Here is a 19532-nt window from a genome sequence, read left to right on the forward strand (position 1 = left end):
ACCCGTAATCCGGAGGCCGTTTCAAAGTCGCGAAGAGTTTAAGACTGACCCTAAGAGTCAGTGACCACTTACGAGTTTGAGTAGGTATGCCCCTCCTCTCATCCTCCTTTAGAAAATTCTGCCTACTTGAGGTTTTTAGGTTACCCAATTACCACGAATTTTTGCAATAAAAGACTGAAAAGAGAGGTGGCGAGAGCTTGGCTGCCACCGGCTGGCACGGGGCAAGAATTTTTCGACAAAGGACCCGTCTCCAGTTTGTCTTCCGAGATCACAATATTGTTGGTCATTTTCCAGATGAACGAACAGGGTGTCAAATATTTGAAATCAAAAGATAGACCCAACTTTCTCTTCCCACGGCCGACGACGGCTTGGCTACCGACTCTCCGGCCCTGCATTGAGCTGTTCCGAGGAAATCATATTTGAATGGTCAGTGTAGGCTTTCCTTCCACCTGTTTCTCCCACTTGTGCGTTGATGGGTGTAATGAGGCAGAAAACCACATTCTAAAAGCTACAGAGGCTGGGGTGCTTAAGGGTTATTTCTTTGACCCTGCCTTACCTCTGCGACGATTGAAAGGATGCAGCGAGCACCTGAGTGGCGGCCTGGGAAAACCCGTCCGTACAAAAGCGGAGATGACCAGTAATATGCAGGATTGCCACTTGCATTAATTTGTGAAAATATTATTATTTTGAGAGAGCAAGTATCACACTGAAACAGACGTTCGCCTGTAGACGGCACATGCGAATTCAATTTGAACGTTCTAGCTTAGCATAAATTGAATCAGCATTGCGAACTCCATGCTTGAGATCTGTGATTTGATACTTTTATAGAAATGTAAGTTATAGTAATGATATCAAGTCAAAAAGTTTCCTTAAGATATAATTGAAAACCCGCCGTCACCGGACACGTTGTACGACGGGCATATGAGATACTCAATGCCGAGAAGCGGCTCGTCGTAGGGGTGCAGCGCCGCGTCTGCAGAGATACGCCCTTACGTCGCGTCCTTTTTTCGGCAATGGCGAGTTACGCCCTTCAGTTTTATGGCCATAAGTCATTAACTATTGGGAATTCGGACCTGAGAGTAGGCTAGATCGAAAGAGCAGCTCAAACTACATAAGAATACATGCCTAACTCAAAATGTCCAAAAATCGAGATACGCCCTTACGTCAGAGGAGCGACGACGAGAGTGAACAATTTTCGCAGGGGTCGGGAAGTACTAAAGGAAAAATGAAGGTGGATATCGATTCGAGCCGGCATCGAGCCGGGAATGCAACGGCGTCTCAAAAACGTGGGCGAGCGGGCACAGGCGCAATGAGACACCGATCTGCACTTAGGCACTAATTCACCCTTGATTAATCGCCCCGCGCCCCCGCCCCCGCCTGCGCCGCCGATGATGATTGATAACGACTCGACCTCGAATCGGGAACCGAGCAAAAAAAACGCGTAATTATGCGCCAAACTCACCCGCCCGCGAACACAACACGCATACCTCATTTTTCCGGCCTCCGACGTTCGAATCCTGAGTGCGAATCCGTGAATTAAAACCAGCCTCGGGATCGAATAAATCAATTCGTCTTCGGAGGATTTCCATGCCGTTTTCGGTCAAGTTGACATTTTTGTTTCTGACAGATGAGACGGCGCGGCTTGGCCAGAGATGTAAAATCTTGTTACATTTATTCATGCACAGAGTGTCTACAGGTTTAGAAAACTGAGAACTTTTAGGGGATTTCATCAGGTCAGGAAAATCTGAACGTTTGACGCAAGTTTGACCCTGAGATATAAAAAATTGAGGGAAAAAAGTTCGTGATGAAAGACGAAAATTTTTGAGTTGTTGATAAACGTAGTCTAAGTTTTAGCAAAAAGTTCAAGACAAATGTTCCATGGAAGATTAGATGTCCATAGATTTGGTCACGAATTGTAAGAAGAGGCACAATTTGGACCGCGTCAAGCAGAAAATAGCCAAGCCACATCAGTTATCGCCAAATTTAATTGAACTATTGAATTTTTTACATGAAAACGGTCGTACGGCTTTTTGTGAAAATTTCGTGAATTTTATGCATATAGTACGAAATTTTTTTTCAAAGGAATCAACACAAACGTTCTCTTGTTAAAAATTAAATTGCCCAGTTAAAGTCGGCAATACCTATGATGTGGCTTACTTCCTACTAAACGCGGTCCCCTTTTCTGCGAAGAATTGCAATTTTTGCAACAGATAATCGAAGAAACAAGCTCTTTTCATGTATGCCTCAGTTCTCAGTGAAATGATAGTGTGGGATGGATCATTAGTTCTAGTCATCGAGCAATTTCTTAGACACTCGTGAAATTTTGCTGTCCATACCTGACAATTGGACATAATAGTATTCGAATCATATCATCGCTCCTCTGACGTAAAGGCGTATTTCTATTTCCGCACGAGCCGTGAAAAACATGGAGTTATATGGTGAACAGAGCTCACGTGGAAATCGACATGCGCCCATATGTCAGAAGGACGACGATATGTGCGAAACCATGAATTAAAGCAAGCCAGAGAATTAATAACAACGCACTTTTTCGCTGAATCGTCGTTCGAGCATTCCGATACCATTTTCGGTCGAGTTGACATTTTTTTCCTTCCCTTCCTTGTCTTTCATTTCTTTCTCTCTCTCGCGGCGCACGGGTAAAAGACCTCCTTTACCTAATTCCTTTTTAATACCCAAACAGATCGTTGGAGCGCGGTTAACGGCCTGATTGCCCGAGCGCGGATCGAAGGAAAATACCTGTATTTTACGGCTGCCCAGCGCTTTTAGCGCTCCGCGATTAGGATTTATGGGGCGCGGCGACGCCTTTTCGCCGTTGCGAACCAACCGTCTTCATCTCGGTTTTCGGCGTGTGTCGAGGTTGCGGGGGGCGGGGGAAATTCGCCGAGCTTCGGCGGTGCATCGGGGGATGGGACGGTTCCGTGACCTCCACAAAAGTGCCGGTAACCGATAATCTGAGACGAGGAATGATGCCAAAAATGCACATCGTGAAATTCGTGAGATTCGGATTTTCCGACGCCACCCAAACACACTGAAAAAAGTTTTTTTTTTTTTTGAGTAGGAAAAAAATGTCTAAATTTATGTGATGAACATTCTTTTCAGTTCGGAAATGAGATTTTACAATCCATGATAAATTCAATTTTCTTAGTCTAGAATTGAAACAAAAACTGATTTGACGTAGGAAGAAAATTCTCTGTATATACAAAATAAATTGTTTTATTTTAGAAAATGTTTATCAATCATTTTTTTTCAGTGCACCCGTAACGAAAGTCTACAGGGGTTTCGTCTTTTCGATTTATTTTTTAGGATATTTCTTAACGGTCAAATTCTTGAAAGTCAATTGAATTGTTTTTTTGCACGTATAATTACAATTCACAAATCAGGACCAGGGGTGCAAAAAGTTCTTCGGCCTACACCGTTCGGAGCAACTATGTTCTCCTTCAGTTTGTAAATATGCAATTTTAACCTCTTCGATGTCAGCATAGTTGTATTTCGTATTTCCCTCCTCAACTTTACTACCCGTGCGTTATAGTCTCCGAGTTAGCCAAAAAGAGTTCATGTTCTCCTTCATTTCGTGGATATGCAATTTTAGCTACTTCGAAGTTGAAATAGTTGTATCACGCGTTTCGCCCTATCCAACTGTTCTAAAATGCGTACGCTATTTGAAAATGCGTAGGGCAGGGCGCGTACAGCGTACACAACTTCGGAAGATTTACCCAAAAAAGTGGAGCGCATTTTTATCAAAACATAATACATTTTAAATCATTCATTATTTAAGGTCGTAGCAATTTTCTCACTGCCTAATGAGTTTGCGAACGACCGATCGGTCGTTTTTCCGTGAAAATGGTACACCCCTGCTTAGAACCTGCCTAGGACAGAGATGCAAGGGTGTAAATTCTAATCCCTCTTAATTTGAATCTTTCTAATAAACCAACATTGCTCTAGGGTATTACTCTATTACTCGGGTATAAAATGAAGGATATTGAAGGACTTGACAATTTGAAAAAGAAACCAAATTTATTCAAGAACTTTCCGAGGCATCGCGAACTTTCACCGTAAGTTTTTCTCATTTTGGGAGTCTGATAAGATACCCCGTCCCCGCGCGCAATTTCTGAGAGGGTGCATAAACCCCCGGTCGTCTAGGTGTTGTAAATTCGAGGGGGCTCCAGAGCGAGAGGGGGGGGGGGGCTGTGTGCATCTCCCCGGCTCGACGCGAAGTGGTTTACGGGCATCGTATGCAAAATTGAGTTAGGACCGGAATATAGCCTACTCTCCGGGCTTTGTCCGTTAATAAATGACGCAGTTCAAACTTCCCTCGTTTCGCCACCGGAAGGAGCCCCCCCCCCCCCCCCCGCCCCCGAAAGCGCGCCGGATCCGGGGGTAGTTTTCGGGGCCGGCTCCGGAGCTGTAAGTGCTGAATTTCAACTAGTCCAATAACTGGATTTGGCCTGGAATTAGGTTTTCGGCGGGCCCTTGTCGCGGCCGCCCGGTGTCCTTTAATGTGGCCGAGGCGCGGGTAAGTTGATAAGTGATAGTCTTGCGACGCGCGACGCTCTGTGGCTTCCGAGCCTTGACTCCGGAGCTCTCTCGTGGTGAGGAAGAACGCCGTATGAACCTCTGTGCGTTGCCGAATTTCCGTTGATAACACACGAATGGGCCTGTTCTGCCTAGAGTCCCTTTATACTGAGAGTCAAGACAACACCCCCTCATGGAGTCACAAATGGGAATAAAGATTACACAAATTGAACGTTTTTCGTAATCTTTGATCGGCCCATTCTCAAATTTCTTTCTCCGTTCCTTCTCTCATTCCGTTTGTTCCTTGCCGAACCCGTAATTCCCGGTCCATTCCAGATTATAATCTTTGCAATCGGTGAAAATGTAATCTTTATTCCCGTTTGTGACACTGTGAAGGCCCAAAATACGGGAACCAATCAGAAATGGATTCACATTGTCTTGACTCTCAGAATAAAGGGACTCCAGTTCTTCCGTGATAGCGAAGAGAGCCGTAAGTGCAAAATTTTCGAAATCGAGTTTTCTTCAAAATTCGTCTAAACTCTTTTAGATGAAATTACTGAGACAGCTAAAACAGCAAAATTCATCCTAATTTAGTGAAAACGAGACGTATGAGAAAGCCGCAAGTGTACTAAAAATGACATAGTTTTTTTCAAGACAGTCGCAGGTGCATGAGAGCCAATGAAAACAGTGCTTACCAGTAAAATGCCGTCCTCTTCTGTCAATTTCTAACCTGAAGAAGTGTTTGTTGTGTGTCCAAAACGCAACCACGAAAGCGTGCAGAAGATAGCACTTACGGCTGTCTTGCCTAAAATCAGCCAAACATGAAAATGAATAATATCCTTTTTATGTAATGGAGAATTTGCAAGGGTCTGAAATTTGATGAATTTCCTGTTTAAGTGGAATCCTCTGAGTGAACTGAACACGAAGATACCCTTGATTCATAAATTGAGCAATTATTAGAGGAGATATGACAAAATAACCGATTCTGCTAAAATACATGTGTTTAAATGGGGAATGCCGCCAGATGACGTCACAAGGCGGCACATTTTCTCACTTTTAAATCAATTTTTCTCCAATTTCCCATGTCAGAAAAAAATTATGAAAAATATTGCGAACTCAGCTCATTAGGCACTTTCAGATGAAGCAATAAAAAAATTGCGTGCAAATTCTCCATTGAATTAAAATCCGTCGATTTTTAATTATCCAAACGATTTCTGAGAGTCTTTTGGTTGATTAGTGGCAATTTGATAAAGAACGGAGGCTTCTTTCAATAAAATTTTCCAGTTAGACGTTCCTGAGACCGTTCTCTCAAAACTTCATTTTTGCACTTACTGCTCTCTTCGCTACCACGGCAGCATACCTGGACGCATCTAAATCAACAGGAACTTCTTCCATCGTGATATGAGCCCTGTCGTGCATGTATTCTAATAGATCTCAGGGCTCATGACAGAATGGATATAAAGCCGTTTGATTTAAACGCTTCCACCTGAAAGATAACATCGCGTCGCTTCCGATGTCATTGTAAACAACGATCATAGCGCAACGCACCCGACGCAAAATGCACGTATTCCTGTCAATAGGAACTACGTGCATTAAGATATGAGCCCTGAGGCCCGCAAGAATGCATGCATAACAGGGCTCACGTCATAATGCGTGTTTGACAGAGATACGTGCAAATGAACCCCCGGTGTTTTGATTGGAGCCCGGAGGGGGTGGGGGCGGTTTGCGTGGACTCGGATGAAAACCTAATGAAAACTTCCCTTAATGAAATTTCGCCGAGGCATTGTCGGGAAATGGCTATTATGAGCCCGGCGCGCGGAAGGTCAGTGCGAGCGCGGATGAGGATCAATTGTTATCCCGGGCGGAGGGTCCGGATAATCCGGTGCCCCCGCCCGGCGGGAGGGGTGCGAGGGGGTTAATTGACCATTCATCGCAGTCAATACCCCGCTAATCACGTTTGCCAAGTTCAAATAATCGAGTCCCCTCCCGATCGCGGCCGGGGATGTAGGAACTATTTATCCGAGCTGGCGGGCCAGGTCAGGTCTCTCTATTGCCGATTTTTGGGTAATTTATTTTCCAGTTTCCCGTCGGGGCTGTGCATCAGAGAACGCCGCGCGGACGTTTGGACGTTGCCAATTTTTCTCGATGGGATATTTGTTTTGAGGGAATGCTAGGAAAAACGTTGACCAGAATCAATCCAACGGCGTATTAACCACTTAGAGAGAAATTTTAACACAAAATGGATATGTTGCATGCGTGAGGAATCTGCGATTTGACTGTTAATTTTCATGTAAAAGTGCGCGAGAAACATGATGGTGCCACTGGTTTTCTCTGAAATCAACTTCCAAGCTCATAAAAAGCTCTCAAGTTGAGGCCAAAATGGAGGGGATATCCACGCTATCCTGAGAGTCCACCTCTACATCAAGACAAACTCTCCATGCAAAGATAGGGAGCAAATACATTAGCAGTGATGCCGTGTTTTCAGTTTTGGAGTCCCCAAATGAAAGTGGCAGCCCTGTCAATGTATTTGCTCCCTATCTTTGCATGGAGAGTTTGTCTTGATGTAGAGGTGGACTCTCAGGATAGCGTGGGATATCCCCTCCATTTTGGCCTCACTTTGAGAGCCTTTTTTGAGCTTGGGAGTTAATTTTAGAGAAAACCAGTGGCACCATCGTGTTTCTCGCGAACTTTTACACAAGAAACAACAGTCAAATCGCAAATTCCTCACATATGCAACATCTCCATTAACTTCATGAGGAGAAATTTAAAACTATCCCTAATATTCCCATTTTTAGGAAGGAATCATGCAACGCCCTAATGTGCATACGGCGTTCTTCCCGCGGACAGCTTTTCGGGCGCGTTTTTACCCACGCGCCGGCATCAGCGAGGGAAGGGGAGTGTTATCGATGACGATACGTAGGCCTTTGTTTTGGTCTGAAAACTCGGCGAAGCGATCTATCATCATAAATCTGATTCGAGCCAATCAAAGGCCCTTTGACGAGGCGATTGTGGACGTCGGGAGTTGAAAGCAGATTCCTCTCCCTCCCCTCGCGCTGCCCTCTGTCGGCCCCGCTCGCAGCGGCCGGAACGGTGAGTCGTCGAAAGACGCCGAACGATTATGTTAATCGTCAAAGTAGGCAGACGGAGTCAGTGTGTGGACACAGTGAGTTCGCAGTCGACTTGAAATTGGACTTCATTTTGCAATGAGGGGCTACTATTGGAACCATCATTTAGAAATAACGCATGTGTCTCTAGTTTCCCTATGCGGATATGTGATTTTATGGATAAGCCACAGAAGTTCAATTGGACTGCATCTTGCAATTTGGAACTATAAATTCTGGCTCTTCTGGAAAAACTTTTATGTGCATAGGGAAAGTAATGGCACATACGTTGTTTTTAAACCGGGCTAGAATTTATAGTTCCAAATTGCAAAATGTAGTCCAATTTGCCAAAATGAGTCAAAAATTAGAATCGTCGTGTTCCGCGACTGCTTTCACACAAAAACATTTTATATTCCAAAGATTTATTCATATGGAATGTTTCGAAAAATTTGGTGAGCTTACGAATTTCGATGCAATCCCTTGGCTAGTGGCGCAATGTTTCTCCCGTCAGAGAATCTGCATCACTTCAAAACTTCCAGTATCCTCCTTTGTGAAAGAAGAGTGTGTGTAGGAGATGCCTATTCGCATATCTGAAGGAGCGACCAGCGTAGCGGTAACAAGAATTGAGTGGAGCGCTCTCCGTTTCAGTCTCCAAACCGCACCCTCTCGAAAACGAAATATACGTCCTCGGCCGAACGATCGGGCATCGCTTATCGGAAGGCTATCATCTTGACCCACTGTTCGGCGCCGCAATTGACTTTCATCCCCCGACCCGCGCTACCCTACGCCCCGCGGCCCGGCGCACAGTGGATCGAGTCAGTCAGAGAAGTCGGACATGAAATTTTAAAACTTAAACTGCAAATTTTGACGTTTATTCGTCATATTTTAAATTTTAAGGAATGCTCCTAGAAGAGAATTCTACGAGGAAACCAATGGAGCCACTTTTAGAACGTCAAAGTTCTGTGAAAGCGGAGTGACAAGCGTTCAAAGTTTCCAAATTTTGTCTGACCTCTCCTATCGACTCGATCCACAGTGCGGCGGCGAGCCAGAGGGGTCCGGAGGCGCTCGAAATCGCTTCCCTATTACGGGGCGAGTTATTGATTTCTCAATAAAGCAGAGCCTCTTCACCTAGAGGGGAGGTTATGGAAATTAACCTAGCCTCCCCTCTGTGCCGCCGCCCCCCTCCGCTCGTCCGGCGCGGAACATTAAAACCGGGAGCCTTTGCAAATGAAGTTTTTACGGAATGAAAACAATATATCATGGGTGAAGTGCCGAAATGAGGATATGAGTGGCGGGTCGCTTAAGTGCGCCTTGTCTCGGCCCCGACGCAACCCTCGCGACCCGGGTCGTATCCGCGCTCGGACCGGGGGGCCGGAGCGCCCCCGTGCTAAAACCGCAGATCCTCGTTAGATTTGCATGGGAGTTACGCGGTTTGGCTCGGTCGCGGCTGCAGGGCTCTTTGTTTTGGTTCCTCCGAGCTGAATTAAATTTTCTTTGAGGATCCGTCCGCTGTTCGCGTCAAGGAGCACTGATTAATATCGCCGTGCTACGGAAAAACGCAGTATGAACATCCCAGAGTTGTCAAATTTCCCTTTTTAAAGTATCAATTCTTGAGTAAAATTATGAATATCTCCTTTTGAAAATTTCAGATATCTTAGATCACACTACAAAGAAAATACTCTGTAAAATCGGACGGAAAATATTCACGAGTTTTCCTTAAAATTCGTATTTTACCAGAAGAAATTTGGCAACGCACGAAGGATCATGCGTTGTTCCTCCTCAGCATGGCAGGATACGACCGGCCAGCAGGCCACGTGCCCGTAGCAATATTAGAATTGTTTCTGAATTATGCTCCGAATGTGGAATCTCCGTTTGCTTTGATTGACCGTCCCTAAGGGATCCGGAAGGGCTCTTTGACAACCCTTCGGAGCACCCTGTTAATTATCAGAACCTGCCTAATGGACCACTAGACAAGGTACGAATTTAAGCAATCTGATACATGTTTCTTAACCAGAATTTCACGTAAAACACGATTCTTACAACGAAAATTACTGAAACCAACTCCTAACAAAGATATTAACGTTTTTATTTCACATTGGCTACAAGGAATTTGAACTGCCCGCTCACAAGAAACTCAGAGCTCTACGCGAGTCAAATCGCCCACTACAACGGTTTCAGCAAGCTCTCAATCGAGCAATGTTCATTTCCCACCATGTGTTGTTCAAACTATAAGCTATTTGCTACAGCTGAGCCAAAGCGTCAAGATTGAGGTTGCCAGATTTTTGCATCGCAGAGACTGTCATGATAACGTTTAGCGCGCGATGTGAATCACGTAGAGCATTGAGTTTTAATGAGCGGGTGGTTTGAATTCACACATCAAGAATCATCAATATCTTAGTAAGGAGTTAATTTCGGTAATTTCTATGTGCGCATCGTGTTTTACGTGAAATTTTAGTTAAGAAACATGTATCAGAATGCTGAAATTCGTACCTTGTCTAGTGGTCCATTGTCAGAAATATTCCTTCGGAATATTTGAAAAATATAAGTTCAAAGTAATTTCGCTCCGAAGGAGAAGCTTCGTCCATTTACCAACTCATCCACGTGTGTCCTCTTGAGAAAAGGTAACTTTAAGAGCCCTTGCTAGCTTTATAACAATAAATTGGACGTAGTTCTACCAAAGAGACCTATGTGGAAGTGAGAAATATGGGGTGTGCTTGTTAGTCTCTGGCCGTAAGAGTGAATGAGAATAATAAAGCGCCAGTGACGTCAGCGGCAACGAGGCCGCCCGCGAGCGAGGGGGAGATGGTCGTCGGGGCGCTTTAACTCATGAGCCCTGTCCACAACGCTCTCTTGCCATGCCCGCGGCTCATGAGTTCCGCACTCAGCTGCACATAGGTCTCTTTGATAGAATGCAATATCCCGCTTTTCCAATTCTTCAAAAGGAACCATGCCCACTTTTACATTGCTTCTTATGCAGATTTCTAGAGCACACCCCACATTTCTCATCGACACATAGGTCTCTTTGGTAGAAATACGTCCAACTCATCCACGTGTGTCCTCTTGAGAAAAGGTAACTTTAAGAGCCCTTGCTAGCTTTATAACAATAAATTCCCCTTTGTTTCCACTGAGGATAACCCTTGTTTGAGTCTGTTTAACCGTATCACTGCAAAGGGATTTCGAGACGAGGGCCTCGTCGTCCAAGTTAAAGTCCTGGCCGAATGGGCCTGTTGCAAACTTTTGCTAGAGCAGAATGAAGAGTTGTTTCCTATAGATAATGCCTCAAAAATCACGATGAGCGCATCGGCAAAGTCTGAAATGCACTCATAACTTCACAATCTGCGTAAGAAATTTGCGTTATTTTGAGCTTCCCGCTTCGAAAACGATACTACTGCACAGGTGAACATTTTGTTAGATGAGTCCCTCCATCGTCGGCAATATTCATCATGGCCGACGCTTGCGCAGTTCCGCGAGTAATTCGAGGAGAGTTCAAGATCAATTAAGGCGGGCGAGGAAAATATAAACGTAAACACGCCGATTGTTATCTGATTTAATCCTGTTCAGATGTTATCTCGTCCCATCACACGTGTTTTGGCGGACTGGCGTCGGCCATGATGAGTATTGCCGCCAATGGAACGGCTCCTCTAACAAAATGTTCACCTGTACCGTAGTATCGTTTTCGAAGCGGGAAGCTCAAAAAACCGCAAATTTCTTAGGCAGATTGTGAAGTTGTGAGTGCATTTCAGACTTTACCGATGCGCTTATCGTGATTTTGGAGGCATTATCTGTAAGAAACAACTCTTAGTTTTGCTCTAGCAAAAGTTTGCAACAGGCCCATTTTGAATCGTTGGCCAAAGTATAAATGATGAATATGATTGAAGGTGTATCCCGGGTAGAGAGTGACGGTCAAACCCTCATCAGGAAATCTCATAATTCCTACTCTATTAGAATTCCAAACGACCCAAAAGAGATGAAATTCCTAGCAGCTTCTCTGCCTTTTCACTCGCAAACGTTCTAAAGCGTATTTAATTTCGATTAGGACTGAACTGGAATTTGATTTCATCCGAGCCTTTGAGATTTCAAAATTAAGGGCTTCTTTGAGAAGAAGGCGTATAAGGTTTGCAATGCTTCTAAATCGTGCAATTTAGCGCTTTAGCAACAGTCGATCCATCCGAGAGCTTTACCGTGCATTTTCCTCCAAATGCACTCAGAAAACTTGACTCAGTTTCCTGTCATTCACATTTGGCTGTAAATGTGTTTTATGAGCTGAAAATCGATGGCCGAAGTGCAAAACCACGTATCTTTATCGCTGCGATTCATAATTTACGCTCCTATTTTATTTTTGATATAATTTTGAAATCCACAGTGACATGGCAGTGTTTTTTCGGTGTCATGAATAGAGTCGAGTTGGGTTCGGTTAGGTCACGCAACTAAACTAACTCCACGGCAATGCGTAGAGTATCGCCAAAATTGAAGGCGCGTTCGATTGATGATCGCGCCAATGGATTCTCACTGCACTCTGGTCGAAAATAATCTCGTGTTTTTGAAACTATTCTCAGTCATAAAATAATATTGGCAATTAGGAACTGCTATTTCCGACTTATTTTAAAATGGAAGTATGTACCATCAGTTTCCTCATGCAGATGGGTGATTTTATTGATGAGCAACAAATATTAGTTCCCAATTTCAAAATATAGTCCAGTTTTCAAAAGAAGTCTGCAATGTCACAAACGGAGATACGTGGTTTCGCACTTTGTCCAACAAAATTATGCAAATTTAAACGATCTCAGCATCACTGAACGCCTTATACCAACCGAAAAATTCCTCGACTAACAATCTTGAAAATTCGAGATGGCTATGAACCCCTCACGGATTGAAGAAATTAATTACAATGGATTCAGCAACTGGATGAAATAAAACAAAATGTATAATTTAATTTCCAGCCCGATGGTGGCGGTGTTGTACACTGCCGTGCTAAGGAAAAACGCCGTATGAACATTCGAGGGTTGCCAAATTTCCTCCGATAAAATGTTTATTTTTAAGGAACGCTGTGAATATTTTGCCTTTAAACTTTCAGAAACTTTTGGTGAAATTGTGAACAAAATTATCTGAAAAATTGGAAGGAAAATATCCACAAGTTTACTAGGAAATTCGTGTTTTATCATGTGAAATTTGGCAACGCCCGGAGGTTCATACGGCGTTTTTACTTAGCATGGCAGTACAGAACATGCCCACGTGGGGAGGGAGCGAATTCAATGCCAGCAAACATACCACCAACATGACGAATAAAAAAAAATTCGAAACCGAGTTCGCATCCGAGCGTGTGCGTGTGTAGGTGTAGGTGTCTGTGTGTGCGTGTGTGCATACGTGCGTGCGATACGGAATTTCCCGGAGCCGGCCGTCAATTAAGCGCAGTTTGTAACACCCCATAACGAACGCGACCGTAATTAGGAGGGGAGTTATCGGGCCCGAGGGGGGTCGGGGGGCGCGTTTTTATGCGTTCAGGTGCTCTCGGTGCTTACGCTTGTGCGAGCGGGCACACGCAAATGCACCGAACCCCCTCCCCCTCCCCCACCCTCTCGGTTCCTTTCCCCCGCTTTAATCATTAAACGACTGAAATTATGCCATAACTAACAAGTCACTCTCGACGGTCCGGGTCTTGGCCGTCGTTCAAGATTTTTGCTGGAGCACCCCCCTCCCCCCCCGCCCCCAACTGCCGCAGTCCGTGACCTACGACAAAGATCGAACCGTTGTGAATTGTTTTTGCAGCTTTTTCGAACGCTTATCGAAAACGGGGTGCGAAAAGCCAGGTGTCTACAAGTCCGGAATTTCCAGAAAGTCCGGAAACAGTACTAATTTTTTAAGGGCGGTCCGGAAGCACTGAAAAAGTGCGGAAATTCCGCAAGAAGGTCCGGAATTTTGCTCCTTTTTTTGTCATTTTTGTCGCAATTTGAGCAAGAGAATTCAAATTTTTGAAATTTTTCGAATCTCGATCAATGGAGGTGTCAAAAAAGTACTGAATTTTTCTGTTGAGGAGGTTCTGAATTTCTTGGGAATGTACTGAAAAATTACTATTTCATACCTAACAATTAATGTTGATCACTATTCCTTCATTTATCAATCTCTAATATAGACCGATTCATCACTTTGATTGGCCGATTGATTCCTCTAATAATTGATCTATTGATCAGTGTGATAGATATATTTATCATTCATCTGTATAATATGGAGAATCTACCTTGACTACTCTCCTGGTTTTTCAAAGCCCCATCTGACTACAGCGCGCAATAGGACACCCTCATTAGTTTAAAGCGTCGTTTCTAAGAAGCAGTCGGGCAAGAACCTCAAGCGGGATAGGATGCGTGTGGCATTTTTCCTTGTTTTTTATTTTTATCGGTTGCAAAATTGAAGCAACCCCTCCTCGTCCAGCTTTATATCTGTATCCGTGTCACTCGCCTCCAGTCCCGGTTCGTAAAAATTCACCCAGGCGTTTTAGTGACAATTCTGCGCGTCATTAACAGCCGCGTCGCCAATTCTACCGCTCAAATAACGCTTTAATGAGCCCATTCATCCGACCACCCGGTTGAGTCCGTAGCCGTGGTGCAAATGGCAACATTCTCCCTTGCCTTTTTTTCTCCTTTTTGAAAAACGCTCTGAAATTGAATGAGAGAGCTCCTATTACGTATCCTATGATGGAGGGTTCTGCACACATGCTTAAAGTGAAGAGAATTGTCACGTTAAATCTCCAATATCTTTCAGCAGTATTCGCACCTTCCAACGAGAAGTTTGGAGATCAGCATTGGGGTTGCGTAGTCTTTAAGAATGAAGGGGCAAATCGGGTGTCGCTTGTTGCATACTCGGAAATTCGAAGGAGAAAGTATAAGCTAAGTTGCATTGTCTTCAAGATCGAATGGGCAAATCGGGTGCGTTACATGATGCATGCCCGGAAATCCTGAGGAGAGAGTGTATCGCAGATTGAGTACTTATGTTTCCGGTATTAAGAGCTCTGACCTTGCCCTTCAAATGAAAAATTTGAGTTGCATAGCCTTCAAGATCAAACAAGCAAATCGGGTGTTGCGTGTTGCATCCCGGAAATTCTGAGAAGTGAGTGTATCGCAGGTTGCATAGCCCTCCAAGATCTGTGTGGCAAATCAAGTGTTGCGTGTTGCATACCCGGAAATTCTGAGAAGTGAGTGTATCGCAGGTTGCATAGCCCCTCCAAGATCTGTGTGGCAAATCAAGTGTTGCGTGTTGCATACCCGGAAATTCGGAGGAGAAAGTGTAACGCAGGCTGCATACTTATGTTTTCGGTTTGAAGGGTTTCGCGCTTTCCCTTTTCCGGGGTTATCGCGTCGGGAGCGGCGAAACTTTTTAATTTGAAGCGGAGTCGCCCGTAAATCGTTTGAAGTTGGAAGTCGCGAAGAAAAACCCGGATATCGGAGGAGGCGAACTTGACAAATTTTCCCGAAGCTCCGGGGAGTCGCGGAAACCGCCGGCACTTAGACGGAGGAAGTTGACAAATACCGCCATAAATATCGACATCGTTATTTTAAACGGTTTAAAAGGGGTTCATTAATCGTTGGCAATTGCTTCCCGTTTCGGAGACGGAATCGCTCTGCAATGCGACCGTTGCCGCGCTGGGTACTAAATTTTAAAAATGCAGCTAACTAAAGAAAATGGCGCGATTTTGTCACGACATTTTGCGGTGTAGATAGAAAGGAGCATATTGTTGTGATGCATGGGGTGAGGTCTAATTCTCTATGAAAAATTTTCACAATTTTCCCAGCTAGAACATACGTCTCTGGTGAAAATATTTTTTATATTTTTGGGGGTTTTTTCGTGTATCAGCTTCAATGAAACCAAAAAAAGTCCATTATTTTCCCCCTTAGTCTACGATAATCACCCAGAAGGATCAAGGATCCATTTTCCTTATGCCCTCTTTGTCTATCACTTTGTCTATCAATTTCAATTATCAGCTAGAAGTGGAGCGATTTGTCAACCACGAGTCACGTATCCAACATAGCCTTCGTTTTCCACCCTGGCCAGCCGATGTAGTAGCTGGTCGACGGAACCACCCCCCTCCCCTCGGGCGCACCCACCCACACCCTTGCAGCACGCTCCGCTCCGTTTGTTTGTTCTATCTATGGCTGTTTTTTTTTTTTCGTGTAGAGTTATCGATAAACGGTCAATTAACTTCGGCTTGGCTCGCTCGCGGATGGCTGAGCCCTAACTGGACAAGGTCGCCAATTCTTCGCTTCGACCAATCCCACCCCCCCCCCCTTTTTAGGTACGCGCAAAGACGATCCGGAACAGTGGCGAGGCAAGAATGACCGATTATCGATTTTTCTTTATTTAAAGCTACGCCAAAGAATCGATATCAAGGTGCTCCCTGCGAACACCCTGTTTATCGATCCTCTCCATAGATTTCAATGGTAGATCAATCGATGTATCGCAAAACACGCCACGCCCCTGATCCGGAACTTTTACTTGCAGTTTTATTCGCGGGGTAGGATGACTATAATCTATGGAATTGAAGTTTTTGAAGGGCTTTAAGCCGAGTTCACGCTCTGATAACTTTCGTCCCATCGGTTTTAAAAAATGAAGTCGGAGTTTGCCTCATAGTGTACTGAGGACGTAAGAGACTAAGACTAGATAATCTTACTTCCAGGATTGGCCGATTTTACGTGATAAGATTGAAGTTTTTCATGGACATTCTCATATTCACACTTATCGGAGGCTCCCACGATAATTTTGATAAAATTTAAATGACGAGGGGAAAAAAGAACAATGCGTTTCAGCCAACAATTCTCCTAGTTCCGAAATCGAATTGGTGCGCACAATTTCGCCGAGAAATTTATCAAGCTCGTCACTTACAGCGGCACGCCATCTGGCGAGTGTTTTTGAAACGGCCCCCGATGCGGTAAGAATCAAGATCGAGCGGAGCAAATTGGATTACACCTAAGTAATGGAGCCGCGCTACCAACACTCTCGCGCCGACCTGTTTTCCGCCCCCTTTTTTAATATCGCCTTGTATTTATTTTACTTTTCATTCCTTCCTGGCTCTGATCAACCCTCACTCGAATTTGACCGATTTCCTCTCGCCTCATTAAAATAAACACGCGTTTGAGCTTGCCGCAGGGGTGCCTCCGACGCGAGTGCCAATTCTAGTTAAAATTTAAATATTTTTACCGTGTTTTACGGTTATTCCTTCGAAAAGTCTACATACACACGGAAAATGTGCAACGGCGGATAGGTTCAGCCCCTCGATCCATCGCTCCTACGGGTGAGGGCGCCTGTTTTTCTTTCCAGTCTCTACGTCATCAGGTTTTTTTTTTTATTTTATTTTGCAGGTCTTGCGTTTTTTCCCTTGGTTGCCACTTGAGATTGCTAGATGCGCATCGAGGCAAATTGTCGCGTTCCAGAAGATCCTTGAGGTCCATTTCAAAAATAGGTGTCTTCGTTCAGATCATAAGAAAATGGGTTAATCATATCCTACAGTCCAACTTAACCGGGTTTCATGATGTTTAATGTTATCGACAAGGGACACTCTCTAGATGAGTCAACTCTATTCAAATTTTGGAAAGAATAGGACCCTGGTTTTTTTTTAAAAATAACGTGATAAAGTTGTGAATTCTCCCTCAACGCTCTGAAATAAAAAGTCGCTTGGATATAGAGTCCAGACTCTTGAAAACAATGACAAGAAAAAATACTCTTGATTCAACCGGATTTTTGCTTAGATCTAAAGGAAATCCGCTTAAATTAAGAGGCTTGGTTCTCGATTTAAGCAAAATTCCGATTGAATCAAGAGTATTTTTCAATGCCATTGTTTTCAAGAGTCTGGACTCTAGATCCAATATGTTTTTTTCCAGTGTATCGTAGGTTGGGCCGCCTAGTGGCCAGGGGGCGTAGCCTCCTAGAACCTCAACTCACAGCCACCAAATTCAGCATTGAAAGTTTGAATCCGGCAATTACGCAGCGAGTTTTATTTACTCGCGTCGGATCGAAATGAGAGAAATTAGGCGGATAGCGGGGGGGGGGGCGCTTGTCGAGTTGATTCACTTTTTGGGATATTTCTCGTACAGCGCCGACTCATTTGTCGGGGCGGCTGCAGCGATGTTCGGGAGTGTTTCTTTAATCGTCCGCCGCTATTAATTTGTTCTGGACGGGGTAACACCCATTTTATCGATTTAATTGTCGAGGATGTTCGGATCGGAACATGTTTTGTTGTACTACGGAGGGATTAATTGACGATGCACCTATGAAATCTTCGAGGCGATCGTTAAAACAGATATATCAGAGAGAAAGAAAGCTCCTCGTATAATATGGCACTAAAATGACTCCGAAATAATAAATCACCGGGACGGACACCCGTTATCCAGCAACTTGGCAACGTTGCGTTCTCTCCATTTAAACCTATGGAAATGAATCGATTCTCGAAGAGGTCAGGTGCCTCGACAAGAATCGATTATTCAACACAGGTTTAATTCAGTGGCGTGGCGTGCTTTGCGATGTATCGATATTTCCCCATTTGAAGCTGTGGTAAATCATCGATTCTAAAGGTGTTCGCTGCGAACACCCTGTTTATCGATACTTTTCCATAGGTTTAAATGGCCGATCAATCGATATATCGCAAAGCACGCCACGCCACACCACTGGTTTAAATGGAGAAAAAACAATGTTGCCAGCTTTGCTGGATCCGCCTCTGATACGGTTTTGAGACAGAGCGATTCTATGATATACTGAGCACAAAAAACAACGGTAACTGTAAAAAATTATTGTGAATCGGCGACAAAGCAAAAAAATTGCCTTAGTGGATCTCCAAGGGCAGAGAATGGGGGGATTCAAGAATTTAAACCCTAATTTCTGCGTTAGGGAATTAATCGGGTAAAATCTGATCAAATTTCACTTGATACGATACTGCAAAGAGATGATGTGTATAAGCACTCCGACACAATTGGCCTTACATGTCCAATTATGAGGCACCAAATCACGACCTCTTACACCCATAGATGTATCCTTTTTCCGCGTTTTAATGCTGAATTCTACTCGAGGCTCGCTGTGTCTGTTTTATACTGCTCTGTTCAAAAACCTCCCTTATAATCACAGTGTATACCTTATGGAGAATCCGAAGGAAAGGGGTAAGGATCTGTAAAATGAATGACTATGAATTCGGCCCCCAATATTCCAAATTTGAGTAGCCACGAGAAACTAAGCAGCGCGTGTTTTTAAAGCATTTGTAGCCATCGGAGTTTCAACACTTCACGTTCAACACATGAACGGATCTCCAAGTGTTCGGTTGGAGTGTTTCGTCTCTCAAGTCCGAGTTTTTTTCACGGGCGGAATCCGATGAGCTGAAGCTCGTAATTTTCGAGGATCGGCGTGAAATTCGAAATCGAGGCAGCTTCGATAATCCTCTCGAATTTCGCCGGCTCTTTTTCCACTCGAAGTGACTGACGCTGCCTCGCTTGCGACGATTAAATCACATTGTAAGCGAGCCCCGATCGTGCCCCTCGCCGCTCGGTGGGTAAGGATCATGTCGTTTTGGAAACACATCGAGAGAAATAATAAAATCCAGCATCTTTGGCCGTTCCTCCTTGTGAGCTTTCAAAAGGCAGTAAACCTTTTGTCAGATTTTAAAAATGAGTAATGGAAGTTTCATTGAAACCACCTCGGAAACATCAAGCGAACATCTAGTTGAATCAAGAGTATTCTTTCTCGTCAATTTTTTTAAGAATCTGAACTGTGGATCCAAGAAAAAAAATTTCCAGTGTGCTGCTGCCCTCCGAAGAAAGAACGTCGTGCCTTCCTTTAGCATTTTTGTATCACTTTTCTAAAAAAAAGGGCGGTTCTATTAGGAAACCAACAAATAATAATCCTCCCTCTTTTCGAGTCTACCATCAAGAA

The 19532-nt window shown here is 44.2% G+C and overlaps 1 protein-coding gene across 7 annotated transcripts in view; it reads left to right on the plus strand.

Annotated features, from left to right (window-relative positions):
- The window catches only part of LOC109029870 (latrophilin Cirl), a 648752-nt gene that overhangs the window by 548135 nt on the left and 81085 nt on the right, over nucleotides 1-19532 (plus strand). The window lies entirely within an intron of this gene.

Source organism: Bemisia tabaci, chromosome 10, assembly GCF_918797505.1.
Source record: "Bemisia tabaci chromosome 10, PGI_BMITA_v3".
Classification (NCBI taxonomy): Eukaryota; Metazoa; Arthropoda; class Insecta; order Hemiptera; family Aleyrodidae; genus Bemisia; species Bemisia tabaci.